Below are 13,407 nucleotides of genomic sequence, written 5' to 3' on the forward strand. Positions count from 1 at the left end.
AAAGCCATTTTCGCTCTCATACCTTCCTTCCTTGGCTGGCTTGACCACAGTAGGCCGAGGCTTCAATGGAAAGGTCAAAAAGGGAGCAACTGACTGCCGTAAGGTGTATCGTCTTCTCTTGGTGAGTTGAGACCGATGCCCTTGGAGCGTAGTACCTCACGATGGTGAGGGATAGACACAGCCTCTTTAATTTCAATTTACCTGTCAGGTGAGGTGGTAAATGCAAATAATGTGATAAAGCACAGCAACTTGCTGTTTCTGCCTGGCCTCGAACCAGGGACCTTTCGCGTGTAAGGCAAACATGATAACGACTACACTACAGAAACAGACATGCTTGCTTACTTGCTTCATGTGGCTATGCATTGGACTGGAACCACTACACTGGAAACAGACACACCTGCTTTCTTTATGTGGCTATGCTTTGGACTGGAATGCAAGGACTAAGGGACAATATTCATGACGCTCAAAGCTGAGCCTTTCTGACAGGATCTCTTCCTTTGGAAGAAAGGAACTGGGATCACTTTCATTCCAAGAGGTGATTTCAAAACCAGCCCTGCAATTACTTTGGAGAAGCACTGTGCATTTCATGTTCCAACGAGAAGTGCTGCTCCAACACAAAAAAGCAGTTAGAAAGAAATCCCACACTCATTCATCATGCCGAACTGCCTCGACACCAGTAGAAAGCATGCAATGCATTCCACCATGGCATCTTACAAGAGTGGAAAGCAGAAATACTCTTGTTTATAAACAGATCGAATCTATGAAGGCACGGGCTCGTCAAGGATTTGAACCTGGGACCTCTCACACCCAAAGCGAGAATCATACCCCTAGACCAACGAGCCTGCTGCTGCAAAAGCCTTTCAAACATCTTCTGAAGTGTCTTTGAGAAAAAGCAGGGCCACTTGGAGACTCTCCTTCTAAGCGCGCCATAGCAATTGATGTTTTGTGCCAAGGGTTTTTTTTTTGCCTCTAGCAAGGCAAGAGGTAGTCAAGAAGCCCTCTGCTAGCAAGCTGAACTGTGGCGCTGATGAGAAAAGCAGACCCTTTCTGGTAGTTGTACGCCTCCGCAGGACCTGGGCTCTTGCACCGTAGACTTCCAGACCAGAAGCACTGAAGGGCCTGCCATCTCTTGCGCCTGAGCCAGAGGAGCACACCTCTTGTATTCAAGCACGCTTGCTTGCTCAGTGCTCGATCAATCTGAGTGCCTCACAGGCCTGAAACACTCACCTGGGAGACGCGGGGTGGCTGAATTCCCAGAATGGCCTTCGATAGGAAAATCACCTCCTTTCCTCCCGACTCATTTCAGAATTGGGTGAAAATCGCAAGACAGTGTTCAGGGGTGCAGGGGTACTGCCTACTCCCAGCTGCCTCTCTGTCTTCTTCATGTTAATTTCAAGTCACAAGGAGGGACCATTGCCATTCTGCTCCGCCCACCTAACCAGGAAACCCAGGTTGAGCTTGTCTGCCTGTTGTTGTTGCAGGGGCAGTGCCTTCTCTGCCCAAAAGTGGCAAGAGAGCCTCACTTCAAACGATGGAATCAACTGCTTAAGTAGAAACCAGCATGGTAGTTACAGTGATAAGGTGCAGCTCTAACAGAAGTCGTGACTGAGATGCCCCTTCCAGAAATACATGGAATGCTGATTGAGGGCCCAGCCGGAGGGTTGGTGGATTTCTTTTCATATGCTACAGCAGCTTGCAAAGATAGTGTTGTGGGGAGCTGGCTGTGCAAGCAGAGGAAGATTTAAGGGCAGAAAATAGACCTATCAGAAGTGGGATTTGAACCCACAACTACATGAGCAAACCAGGATGCTTAGCTTAACTGAAGATCAAGCTCTCTTGAGGCTGTCGCCTTAGACCACTCGGCCATCCTGACAGCTGAGTCTGTGTTTAGGTCTGACTCCTCAGTCTGCACTTGTCGATGCTGCCGCTTGCAATGTTCCTATCAAGGTGACAGGTTTAAAGGCCCCACAATATAACATGGCCAAGAAAAAAAAAAGAAAAAAAAACAGAATAAGAAACCAGGCACATGCACGACTACGCAAAGATGCAGATAACTTTTTACCGGCCTGCAATAGTAATACAAGTTTTATGCAGGTCACAAGTTTTTAAAGGCCATCCCTGAGTGAGACTAAGCTTTTAGGGAGCAAACACAAAAGCAGACACTGCCCATTGTTTCTGCCCAGTCTCAAACCAGGGACCTTTCGCTTGTTAGGCGAACATGATAACCACTACACTACAGAAACAAGCATGAGGGCATGACTGAAGGAGCAAAATTCCCCTCATATGTTTGCCCGATTGCCTCTATACTTGATCAGCAGTTGCTCACAAAGCGAGGAGTAAGTGTGAAAATTGCAGCGTTGTCAGCCAGCAAGCGTACACTCAGATGTACTGAAAAGTAACAGCTGCGGGTAGAGACAAATATCTGATGCCTAAATGCCTGAAACCAGAGCCTGTGAAAGCATCACACAGAGCACACTGAAAGCAAGCAGGAAGGAAGCCAAGGCATGGTGATCCTTTTTTTCTCCTGAGGCTAAAAATATTTTGCACAACAATGCTTTGAGTGGAAGGAGGAATCTTCAAGCTTTGTGTATTTTGAGTAAAATTTGTGTGTTTTCTGCTAAAAAGGGTGTGTTGGGGATTTGGACCCGGACACCAACGAGCGAGGGCACAGAAGCACCACTGCTCAGACCCTGCTCCTAGGGTTGAGGGCAGAGAGTGGGCGAATACATCGCAAGGCAAGAAAATGCACATGGTTCTCTCTTCTGCAATATGACTAGAGTCATTTCCATGGTCGTCATCGAACATGACATAAAAAGCCTCTATCCTTTAGACCTTTTGGCCCATAATTACAAGAGGATGACTGAGTGAGACGCTCTGCCAAATTTGGCAGCCTCGCACTCAGTCATTTTCAAAATGCAGGGAAGCGCCGTATTTAGTAGAATACAGCGCACCCCTGTGCTTCCCTCTGCGCCAGCTCTAAATTAGCTGCCGAACGCCAACGCAGCCATCCTTGCGCCATGGTTCAAGGATGGCTACGTTGAGGGGGAAAATGTTTTTGTTCAGGAAGGCACACCTTCCTGCACAACAGAAATCTTCAGTGGCGATATGTTCGTGCAGCACACATAGAAAGAGCAAAAATGAGGAGAAATGAAAACATTTCTGCTCGTTTCTCCACTATAACGACACCCATTGTATGGCGCTTGGATTTTGCCGCTGCCACAGATTTACAAAAACTCGTAAAACTGGAGCAGCATCAAAATGCTATGGTGTTGCAGTGGCCCACCCAGAGCAACACCCATTGCACGCCCCTTCCAGGGAACGGGCTGCGTGTGAAGGGGCCGTATTTACAAGGTGGTGTTAAGCCACAAAACGTGGTTGAACGGCGTCTTGTAAATACGGCACAGTACATAGTGCCACCGGGGCGTCACTAAAGATGATGTGCCGGTGGCGATAGAGCCTTGTAAGTCTGGCCCTTTCTTTGCTGAAGGTGTATGTTCTTGGTGAAGGTAGGAAAGCCATTTTCGCTCTCATACCTTCCTTCCTTGGCTGGCTTGACCACAGTAGGCCCAGGCTTCAATGGAAAGGTCAAAAAGGGAGCAACTGACTGCCGTAAGGTGTATCGTCTTCTCTTGGTGAGTTGAGACCGATGCCCTTGGAGCGTAGTACCTCACGATGGTGAGGGATAGACACAGCCTCTTTAATTTCAATTTACCTGTCAGGTGAGGTGGTAAATGCAAATAATGTGATAAAGCACAGCAACTTGCTGTTTCTGCCTGGCCTCGAACCAGGGACCTTTCGCGTGTAAGGCAAACGTGATAACCACTACACTACAGAAACAGACATGCTTGCTTACTTGCTTCATGTGGCTATGCATTGGACTGGAACCACTACACTGGAAACAGACACACCTGCTTTCTTTATGTGGCTATGCTTTGGACTGGAATGCAAGGACTAAGGGACAATATTCATGACGCTCAAAGCTGAGCCTTTCTGACAGGATCTCTTCCTTTGGAAGAAAGGAACTGGGATCACTTTCATTCCAAGAGGTGATTTCAAAACCAGCCCTGCAATTACTTCGGAGAAGCACTGTGCATTTCATGTTCCAACGAGAAGTGCTGCTCCAACACAAAAAAAGCAGTTAGAAAGAAATCCCGCACTCCTTCATCATGCCGAAAAGCCTCGACAACAGTAGAAAGCATGCAATGCATTCCACCATGGCATCTTACAAGAGTGGAAAGCAGAAATACTCCTGTTTAAAAACAGATCGAACCTATAAAGGCACAGGCTCGTCCGGGATTTGAATCCGGGACCTCTCACACCCAAAGCGAGAATCATACCCCTAGACCAACGAGCCTGCTGCTGCAAAAGCCTTTCAAACATCTTCTGAAGTGTCTTTGAGAAAAAGCAGGGCCACTTGGAGACTCTCCTTCTAAGCGTGCCATAGCAATTGATGTTTTGTGCCAAGGTTTTTTTTTTGCCTCTAGCAAGGCAAGAGGTAGTCAAGAAGCCCTCTGCTAGCAAGCTGAACTGTGGCGCTGATGAGAAAAGCAGACCCTTTCTGGTAGTTGTACGCCTCCGCAGGACCTGGGCCCTTGCACCGTAGACTTCCAGACCAGAAGCACTGAAGGGCCTGCCATCTCTTGCGCCTGAGCCAGAGAAGCACGCCTCTTGTATTCAAGCACACTTGCTCGCTCAGTGCTCGATCAGGCGAGATGAGGCGAGATTTATATGAGTGCCTCACAGGCCTGAAACACTCACCTGGGAGACGCGGGGTGGCTGAATTCCCAGAATGGCCTTCGATAGGAAAATCACCTCCTTTCCTCCCGACTCATTTCAGAATTGGGTGAAAATCGCAAGACAGTGTTCAGGGGTGCATGGGTACTGCCTACTCCCAGCTGCCTCTCTGTCTTCTTCATGTTAATTTCAAGTCACAAGGAGGGACCATTGCCATTCTGCTCCGCCCACCTAACCAGGAAACCCAGGTTGAGCTTGTCTGCCTGTTGTTGTTGCAGGGGCAGTGCCTTCTCTGCCCAAAAGTGGCAGGAGAGCCTCACTTCAAACGATGGAATCAACTGCTTAAGTAGAAACCAGCATGGTAGTTACAGTGATAAGGTGCAGCTCTAACAGAAGTCGTGACTGAGATACCCCTTCCAGAAATACATGGAATGCTGATTGAGGGCCCAGCCGGAGGGTTGGTGGATTTCTTTTCATATGCTACAGCAGCTTGCAAAGATAGTGTTGTGGGGAGCTGGCTGTGCAAGCAGAGGAAGATTTAAGGGCAGAAAATAGACCTATCAGAAGTGGGATTTGAACCCACAACTACATGAGCAAACCAGGATGCTTAGCTTAACTGAAGATCAAGCTCTCTTGAGGCTGCCGCCTTAGACCACTCGGCCATCCTGACAGCTGAGTCTGTGTTTAGGTCTGACTCCTCAGTCTGCACTTGTCGATGCTGCCGCTTGCAATGTTCCTATCAAGGTGACAGGTTTAAAGGCCCCACAATATAACATGGCCAAGAAAAAAAAAAGTAAAAAACAGAATAAGAAACCAGGCACATGCACGACTACGCAAAGATGCAGATAACTTTTTAGCGGCCTGCAATAGTAATACAAGTTTTATGGAGGTCACAAGTTTTTAAAGGCCATTCCTGAGTGAGACTAAGCTTTTAGGGAGCAAACACAAAAGCAGACACTGCCCATTGTTTCTGCCCAGTCTCAAACCAGGGACCTTTCGCTTGTTAGGCGAACATGATAACCACTACACTACAGAAACAAGCATGAGGGCTTGACTGAAGGAGCAAAATTCCCCTCATATGTTTGCCCGATTGCCTCTATACTTGATCAGCAGTTGCTCACAAAGCGAGGAGTAAGTGTGAAAATTGCAGCATTGTCAGCCAGCAAGCGTACACTCAGATGTACTGAAAAGTAACAGCTGCGGGTAGAGACAAATATCTGATGCCTAAATGCCTGAAACCAGAGCCTGTGAAAGCATCACACAGAGCACACTGAAAGCAAGCAGGAAGGAAGCCAAGGCATGGTGATCCTTTTTTTCTCCTGAGGCTAAAAATATTTTGCACAACAATGCTTTGAGTGGAATGAGGAATCTTCAAGCTTTGTGTATTTTGAGTAAAATTTGTGTGTTTTCTGCTAAAAAGGGTGTGTTGGGGATTTGGACCCGGACACCAACGAGCGAGGGCACAGAAGCACCACTGCTCAGACCCTGCTCCTAGGGTTGAGGGCAGAGAGTGGGTGAATACATCGCAAGGCAAGAAAATGCACATGGTTCTCTCTTCTGCAATATGACTAGAGTCATTTCCATGGTCGTCATCGAACATGACATAAAAAGCCTCTATCCTTTAGACCTTTTGGCCCATAATTACAAGAGGATGACTGAGTGAGACGCTCTGCCAAATTTGGCAGCCTCGCACTCAGTCATTTTCAAAATGCAGGGAAGCGCCGTATTTAGTAGAATACAGCGCACCCCTGTGCTTCCCTCTGCGCCAGCTCTAAATTAGCTGCCGAGCGCCAACGCAGCCATCCTTGCGCCATGGTACAAGGATGGCTGCGTTGAGGGGGAAATTGTTTTTGTTCAGGAAGGCACACCTTCCTGCACAACAGAAATCTTCAGTGGCGATATGTTCGTGCAGCACACATAGAAAGAGCAAAAATGAGGAGAAATGAAAACATTTCTGCTCGTTTCTCCACTATAACGACACCCATTGTATGGCGCTTGGATTTTGGCGCTGCCACAGATTTACAAAAACTCGTAAAACTGGAGCAGCATCAAAATGCTATGGTGTTGCAGTGGCCCACCCAGAGCAACACCCATTGCACGCCCCTTCCAGGGAAAGGGCTGCGTGTGAAGGGGCCGTATTTACAAGGTGGTGTTAAGCCACAAAACGTGGTTGAACGGCGTCTTGTAAATACGGCACAGTACATAGTGCCACCGGGGCGTCACTAAAGATGATGTGCTGGTGGCGATAGGGCCTTGTAAGTCTGGCCCTTTCTTTTCTCAAGGTGTATGTTCTTGGTGAAGGTAGGAAAGCCATTTTCGCTCTCATACCTTCCTTCCTTGGCTGGCTTGACCACAGTAGGACCAGGCTTCAATGGAAAGGTCAAAAAGGGAGCAACTGACTGCCGTAAGGTGTATCGTCTTCTCTTGGTGAGTTGAGACCGATGCCCTTGGAGCGTAGTACCTCACGATGGTGAGGGACAGACACAGCCTCTTTAATTTCAATTTACCTGTCAGGTGAGGTGGTAAATGCAAATAATGTGATAAAGCACAGCAACTTGCTGTTTCTGCCAGGCCTCGAACCAGGGACCTTTCGCATGTAAGGCAAACATGAAAACGACTACACTACAGAAACAGACATGCTTGCTTACTTGCTTCATGTGGCTATGCATTGGACTGGAACCACTACACTGGAAACAGACACACCTGCTTTCTTTATGTGGCTATGCTTTGGACTGGAATGCAAGGACTAAGGGACAATATTCATGACGCTCAAAGCTGAGCCTTTCTGACAGGATCTCTTCCTTTGGAAGAAAGGAACTGGGATCACTTTCATTCCAAGAGGTGATTTCAAAACCAGCCCTGCAATTACTTTGGAGAAGCACTGTGCATTTCATGTTCCAACGAGAAGTGCTGCTCAAACACAAAAAAGCAGTTAGAAAGAAATCCCACACTCCTTCATCATGCCGAACTGCCTCGACACCAGTAGAAAGCATGCAATGCATTCCACCATGGCATCTTACAAGAGTGGAAAGCAGAAATACTCCTGTTTATAAACAGATCGAATCTATGAAGGCACGGGCTCGTCCGGGATTTGAACCCGGGACCTCTCACACCCAAAGCGAGAATCATACCCCTAGACCAACGAGCCTTCTGCTGCAAAAGCCTTTCAAACATCTTCTGAAGTGTCTTTGAGAAAAAGCAGGGCCACTTGGAGACTCTCCTTCTAAGCGTGCCATAGCAATTGATGTTTTGTGCCAAGGGTTTTTTTTTTGCCTCTAGCAAGGCAAGAGGTAGTCAAGAAGCCCTCTGCTAGCAAGCTGAACTGTGGCGCTGATGAGAAAAGCAGACCCTTTCTGGTAGTTGTACGCCTCCGCAGGACCTGGGCCCTTGCACCGTAGACTTCCAGACCAGAAGCACTGAAGGGCCTGCCATCTCTTGCGCCTGAGCCAGAGGAGCACGCCTCTTGTATTCAAGCACACTTGCTCGCTCAGTGCTCGATCAATATGAGTGCCTCACAGGCCTGAAACACTCACCTGGGAGACGCGGGGTGGCTGAATTCCCAGAATGGCCTTCGATAGGAAAATCACCTCCTTTCCTCCCGACTCATTTCAGAATTGGGTGAAAATCGCAAGACAGTGTTCAGGGGTGCATGGGTGCTGCCTACTCCCAGCTGCCTCTCTGTCTTCTTCATGTTAATTTCAAGTCACAAGGAGGGACCATTGCCATTCTGCTCCGCCCACCTAACCAGGAAACCCAGGTTGAGCTTGTCTGCCTGTTGTTGTTGCAGGGGCAGTGCCTTCTCTGCCCAAAAGTGGCAGGAGAGCCTCACTTCAAACGATGGAATCAACTGCTTAAGTAGAAACCAGCATGGTAGTTACAGTGATAAGGTGCAGCTCTAACAGAAGTCGTGACTGAGATGCCCCTTCCAGAAATACATGGAATGCTGATTGAGGGCCCAGCCGGAGGGTTGGTGGATTTCTTTTCATATGCTACAGCAGCTTGCAAAGATAGTGTTGTGGGGAGCTGGCTGTGCAAGCAGAGGAAGATTTAAGGGCAGAAAATAGACCTATCAGAAGTGGGATTTGAACCCACAACTACATGAGCAAACCAGGATGCTTAGCTTAACTGAAGATAAAGCTCTCTTGAGGCTGCCGCCTTAGACCACTCGGCCATCCTGACAGCTGAGGCTGTGTTTAGGTCTGACTCTTCAGTCTGCACTTGTCGAAGCTGCCGCTTGCAATGTTCCTATCAAGGTGACAGGTTTAAAGGCCCCACAATATAACATGGCCAAGAAAAAAAAAAGTAAAAAACAGAATAAGAAACCAGGCACATGCACGACTACGCAAAGATGCAGATAACTTTTTAGCGGCCTGCAATAGTAATACAAGTTTTATGCAGGTCACAAGTTTTTAAAGGCCATTCCTGAGTGAGACTAAGCTTTTAGGGAGCAAACACAAAAGCAGACACTGCCCATTGTTTCTGCCCAGTCTCAAACCAGGGACCTTTCGCTTGTTAGGAGAACATGATAACCACTACACTACAGAAACAAGCATGAGGGCTTGACTGAAGGAGCAAAATTCCCCTCATATGTTTGCCCGATTGCCTCTATACTTGATCAGCAGTTGCTCACAAAGCGAGGAGTAAGTGTGAAAATTGCAGCGTTGTCAGCCAGCAAGCGTACACTCAGATGTACTGAAAAGTAACAGCTGCGGGTAGAGACAAATATCTGATGCCTAAATGCCTGAAACCAGAGCCTGTGAAAGCATCACACAGAGCACACTGAAAGCAAGCAGGAAGGAAGCCAAGGCATGGTGATCCTTTTTTTCTCCTGAGGCTAAAAATATTTTGCACAACAATGCTTTGAGTGGAAGGAGGAATCTTCAAGCTTTGTGTATTTTGAGCAAAATTTGTGTGTTTTCTGCTAAAAAGGGTGTGTTGGGGATTTGGACCCGGACACCAACGAGCGAGGGCACAGAAGCACCACTGCTAAGACCCTGCTCCTAGGGTTGAGGGCAGAGAGTGGGCGAATACATCGCAAGGCAAGAAAATGCACATGGTTCTCTCTTCTGCAATATGACTAGAGTCATTTCCATGGTCGTCATCGAACATGACATAAAAAGCCTCTATCCTTTAGACCTTTTGGCCCATAATTACAAGAGGATGACTGAGTGAGACGCTCTGCCAAATTTGGCAGCCTCGCACTCAGTCATTTTCAAAATGCAGGGAAGCGCCGTATTTAGTAGAATACAGCGCACCCCTGTGCTTCCCTCTGCGCCAGCTCTAAATTAGCTGCCGAACGCCAACGCAGCCATCCTTGCGCCATGGTACAAGGATGGCTGCGTTGAGGGGGAAATTGTTTTTGTTCAGGAAGGCACACCTTCCTGCACAACAGAAATCTTCACTGGCGATATGTTCGTGCAGCACACATAGAAAGAGCAAAAATGAGGAGAATTGAAAACATTTCTGCTCGTTTCTCCACTATAACGACACCCATTGTATGGCGCTTGGGTTTTGGCGCTGCCACAGATTTACAAAAACTCGTAAAACTGGAGCAGCATCAAAATGCTATGGTGTTGCAGTGGCCCACCCAGAGCAACACCCATTGCACGCCCCTTCCAGGGAACGGGCTGCGTGTGAAGGGGCCGTATTTACAAGGTGGTGTTAAGCCACAAAACGTGGTTGAACGGCGTCTTGTAAATACGGCACAGTACATAGTGCCACCGGGGCGTCACTAAAGATGATGTGCCGGTGGCGATAGGGCCTTGTAAGTCTGGCCCTTTCTTTGCTCAAGGTGTATGTTCTTGGTGAAGGTAGGAAAGCCATTTTCGCTCTCATACCTTCCTTCCTTGGCTGGCTTGACCACAGTAGGCCCAGGCTTCAATGTAAAGGTCAAAAAGGGAGCAACTGACTGCCGTAAGGTGTATCGTCTTCTCTTGGTGAGTTGAGACCGATGCCCTTGGAGCGTGGTACCTCACGATGGTGAGGGATAGACACAGCCTCTTTAATTTCAATTTACCTGTCAGGTGAAGTGGTAAATGCAAATAATGTGATAAAGCACAGCAACTTGCTGTTTCTGCCTGGCCTCGAACCAGGGACCTTTCACGTGTAAGGCGAACGTGATAACCACTACACTACAGAAACAGACATGCTTGCTTACTTGCTTCATGTGGCTATGCATTGGACTGGAACCACTACACTGGAAACAGACACACCTGCTTTCTTTATGTGGCTATGCTTTGGACTGGAATGCAAGGACTAAGGGACAATATTCATGACGCTCAAAGCTGAGCCTTTCTGACAGGATCTCTTCCTTTGGAAGAAAGGAACTGGGATCACTTTCATTCCAAGAGGTGATTTCAAAACCAGCCCTGCAATTACTTTGGAGAAGCACTGTGCATTTCATGTTCCAACGAGAAGTGCTGCTCCAACACAAAAAAGCAGTTAGAAAGAAATCCCGAACTCCTTCATCATGCCGAACTGCCTCGACAACAGTAGAAAGCATGCAATGCATTCCACCATGGCATCTTACAAGAGTGGAAAGCAGAAATACTCCTGTTTAAAAACAGATCGAACCTATAAAGGCACAGACTCGTCCGGGATTTGAACCCGGGACCTCTCACACCCAAAGCGAGAATCATACCCCTAGACCAACGAGCCTGCTGCTGCAAAAGCCTTTCAAACATCTTCTGAAGTGTCTTTGAGAAAAAGCAGGGCCACTTGGAGACTCTCCTTCTAAGCGTGCCATAGCAATTGATGTTTTGTGCCAAGGGTTTTTTTTTTGCCTCTAGCAAGGCAAGAGGTAGTCAAGAAGCCCTCTGCTAGCAAGCTGAACTGTGGCGCTGATGAGAAAAGCAGACCCTTTCTGGTAGTTGTACGCCTCCCCAGGACCTGGGACCTTGCACCGTAGACTTCCAGACCAGAAGCACTGAAGGGCCTGCCATCTCTTGCGCCTGAGCCAGAGGAGCACGCCTCTTGTATTCAAGCACACTTGCTCGCTCAGTGCTCGATCAGGCTTGATCAGGCGAGATTTATATGAGTGCCTCACAGGCCTGAAACACTCACCTGGGAGACGCGGGGTGGCTGAATTCCCAGAATGGCCTTCGATAGGAAAATCACCTCCTTTCCTCCCGACTCATTTCAGAATTGGGTGAAAATCGCAAGACAGTGTTCAGGGGTGCATGGGTACTGCCTACTCCCAGCTGCCTCTCTGTCTTCTTCATGTTAATTTCAAGTCACAAGGAGGGACCATTGCCATTCTGCTACGCCCACCTAACCAGGAAACCCAGGTTGAGCTTGTCTGCCTGTTGTTGTTGCAGGGGCAGTGCCTTCTCTGCCCAAAAGTGGCAGGAGAGCCTCACTTCAAACGATGGAATCAACTGCTTAAGTAGAAACCAGCATGGTAGTTACAGTGATAAGGTGCAGCTCTAACAGAAGTCGTGACTGAGATGCCCCTTCCAGAAATACATGGAATGCTGATTGAGGGCCCAGCCGGAGGGTTGGTGGATTTCTTTTCATATGCTACAGCAGCTTGCAAAGATAGTGTTGTGGGGAGCTGGCTGTGCAAGCAGAGGAAGATTTAAGGGCAGAAAATAGACCTATCAGAAGTGGGATTTGAACCCACAACTACATGAGCAAACCAGGATGCTTAGCTTAACTGAAGATCAAGCTCTCTTGAGGCTGCCGCCTTAGACCACTCGGCCATCCTGACAGCTGAGTCTGTGTTTAGGTCTGACTCCTCAGTCTGCACTTGTCGATGCTGCCGCTTGCAATGTTCCTATCAAGGTGACAGGTTTAAAGGCCCCACAATATAACATGGCCAAGAAAAAAAAAAGTAAAAAACAGAATAAGAAACCAGGCACATGCACGACTACGCAACGATGCAGATAACTTTTTACCGGCCTGCAATAGTAATACAAGTTTTATGCAGGTCACAAGTTTTTAAAGGCCATTCCTGAGTGAGACTAAGCTTTTAGGGAGCAAACACAAAAGCAGACACTGCCCATTGTTTCTGCCCAGTCTCAAACCAGGGACCTTTCGCTTGATAGGTGAACATGATAAACACTACACTACAGAAACAAGCATGAGGGCTTGACTGAAGGAGCAAAATTCCCCTCATATGTTTGCCCGATTGCCTCTATACTTGATCAGCAGTTGCTCACAAAGCGAGGAGTAAGTGTGAAAATTGCAGCGTTGTCAGCCAGCAAGCGTACACTCAGATGTACTGAAAAGTAACAGCTGCGGGTAGAGACAAATATCTGATGCCTAAATGCCTGAAACCAGAGCCTGTGAAAGCTGCACACAGAGCACACTGAAAGCAAGCAGGAAGGAAGCCAAGGCATGGTGATCCTTTTTTTCTCCTGAGGCTAAAAATATTTTGCACAACAATGCTTTGAGTGGAATGAGGAATCTTCAAGCTTTGTGTATTTTGAGTAAAATTTGTGTGTTTTCTGCTAAAAAGGGTGTGTTGGGGATTTGGACCCGGACACCAACGAGCGAGGGCACAGAAGCACCACTGCTCAGACCCTGCTCCTAGGGTTGAGGGCAGAGAGTGGGTGAATACATTGCAAGGCAAGAAAATGCACATTGTTCTCTCTTCTGCAATATGACTAGAGTCATTTCCATGGTCGTCATCGAACATGACATAAAAAGCCTCTATCCTTTAGACCTTTTGGC

General features: G+C 47.7%; 5 non-coding genes across 5 annotated transcripts; all 5 read right to left on the reverse strand.

The window, feature by feature from the left end:
- Window positions 1-3,764: 3,764 nt before the first annotated feature.
- TRNAV-UAC (transfer RNA valine (anticodon UAC)) lies at window positions 3,765-3,837 on the reverse strand. Its single transcript has one exon. It is a non-coding gene; the product is annotated as a tRNA-Val (tRNA).
- A 445-nt stretch (window positions 3,838-4,282) lies between these two features.
- TRNAP-UGG (transfer RNA proline (anticodon UGG)) lies at window positions 4,283-4,354 on the reverse strand. The gene has a single exon. It is a non-coding gene; the product is annotated as a tRNA-Pro (tRNA).
- A 3,456-nt stretch (window positions 4,355-7,810) lies between these two features.
- Window positions 7,811-7,882, reverse strand: TRNAP-UGG (transfer RNA proline (anticodon UGG)). The gene has a single exon. It is a non-coding gene; the product is annotated as a tRNA-Pro (tRNA).
- A 2,920-nt stretch (window positions 7,883-10,802) lies between these two features.
- On the reverse strand, window positions 10,803-10,875 carry TRNAV-UAC (transfer RNA valine (anticodon UAC)). Its single transcript has one exon. It is a non-coding gene; the product is annotated as a tRNA-Val (tRNA).
- A 444-nt stretch (window positions 10,876-11,319) lies between these two features.
- On the reverse strand, window positions 11,320-11,391 carry TRNAP-UGG (transfer RNA proline (anticodon UGG)). Its single transcript has one exon. It is a non-coding gene; the product is annotated as a tRNA-Pro (tRNA).
- Window positions 11,392-13,407: the final 2,016 nt, after the last annotated feature.

Source organism: Pleurodeles waltl, chromosome 10 (assembly GCF_031143425.1).
Source record: "Pleurodeles waltl isolate 20211129_DDA chromosome 10, aPleWal1.hap1.20221129, whole genome shotgun sequence".
NCBI classification, from domain to species: Eukaryota; Metazoa; Chordata; class Amphibia; order Caudata; family Salamandridae; genus Pleurodeles; species Pleurodeles waltl.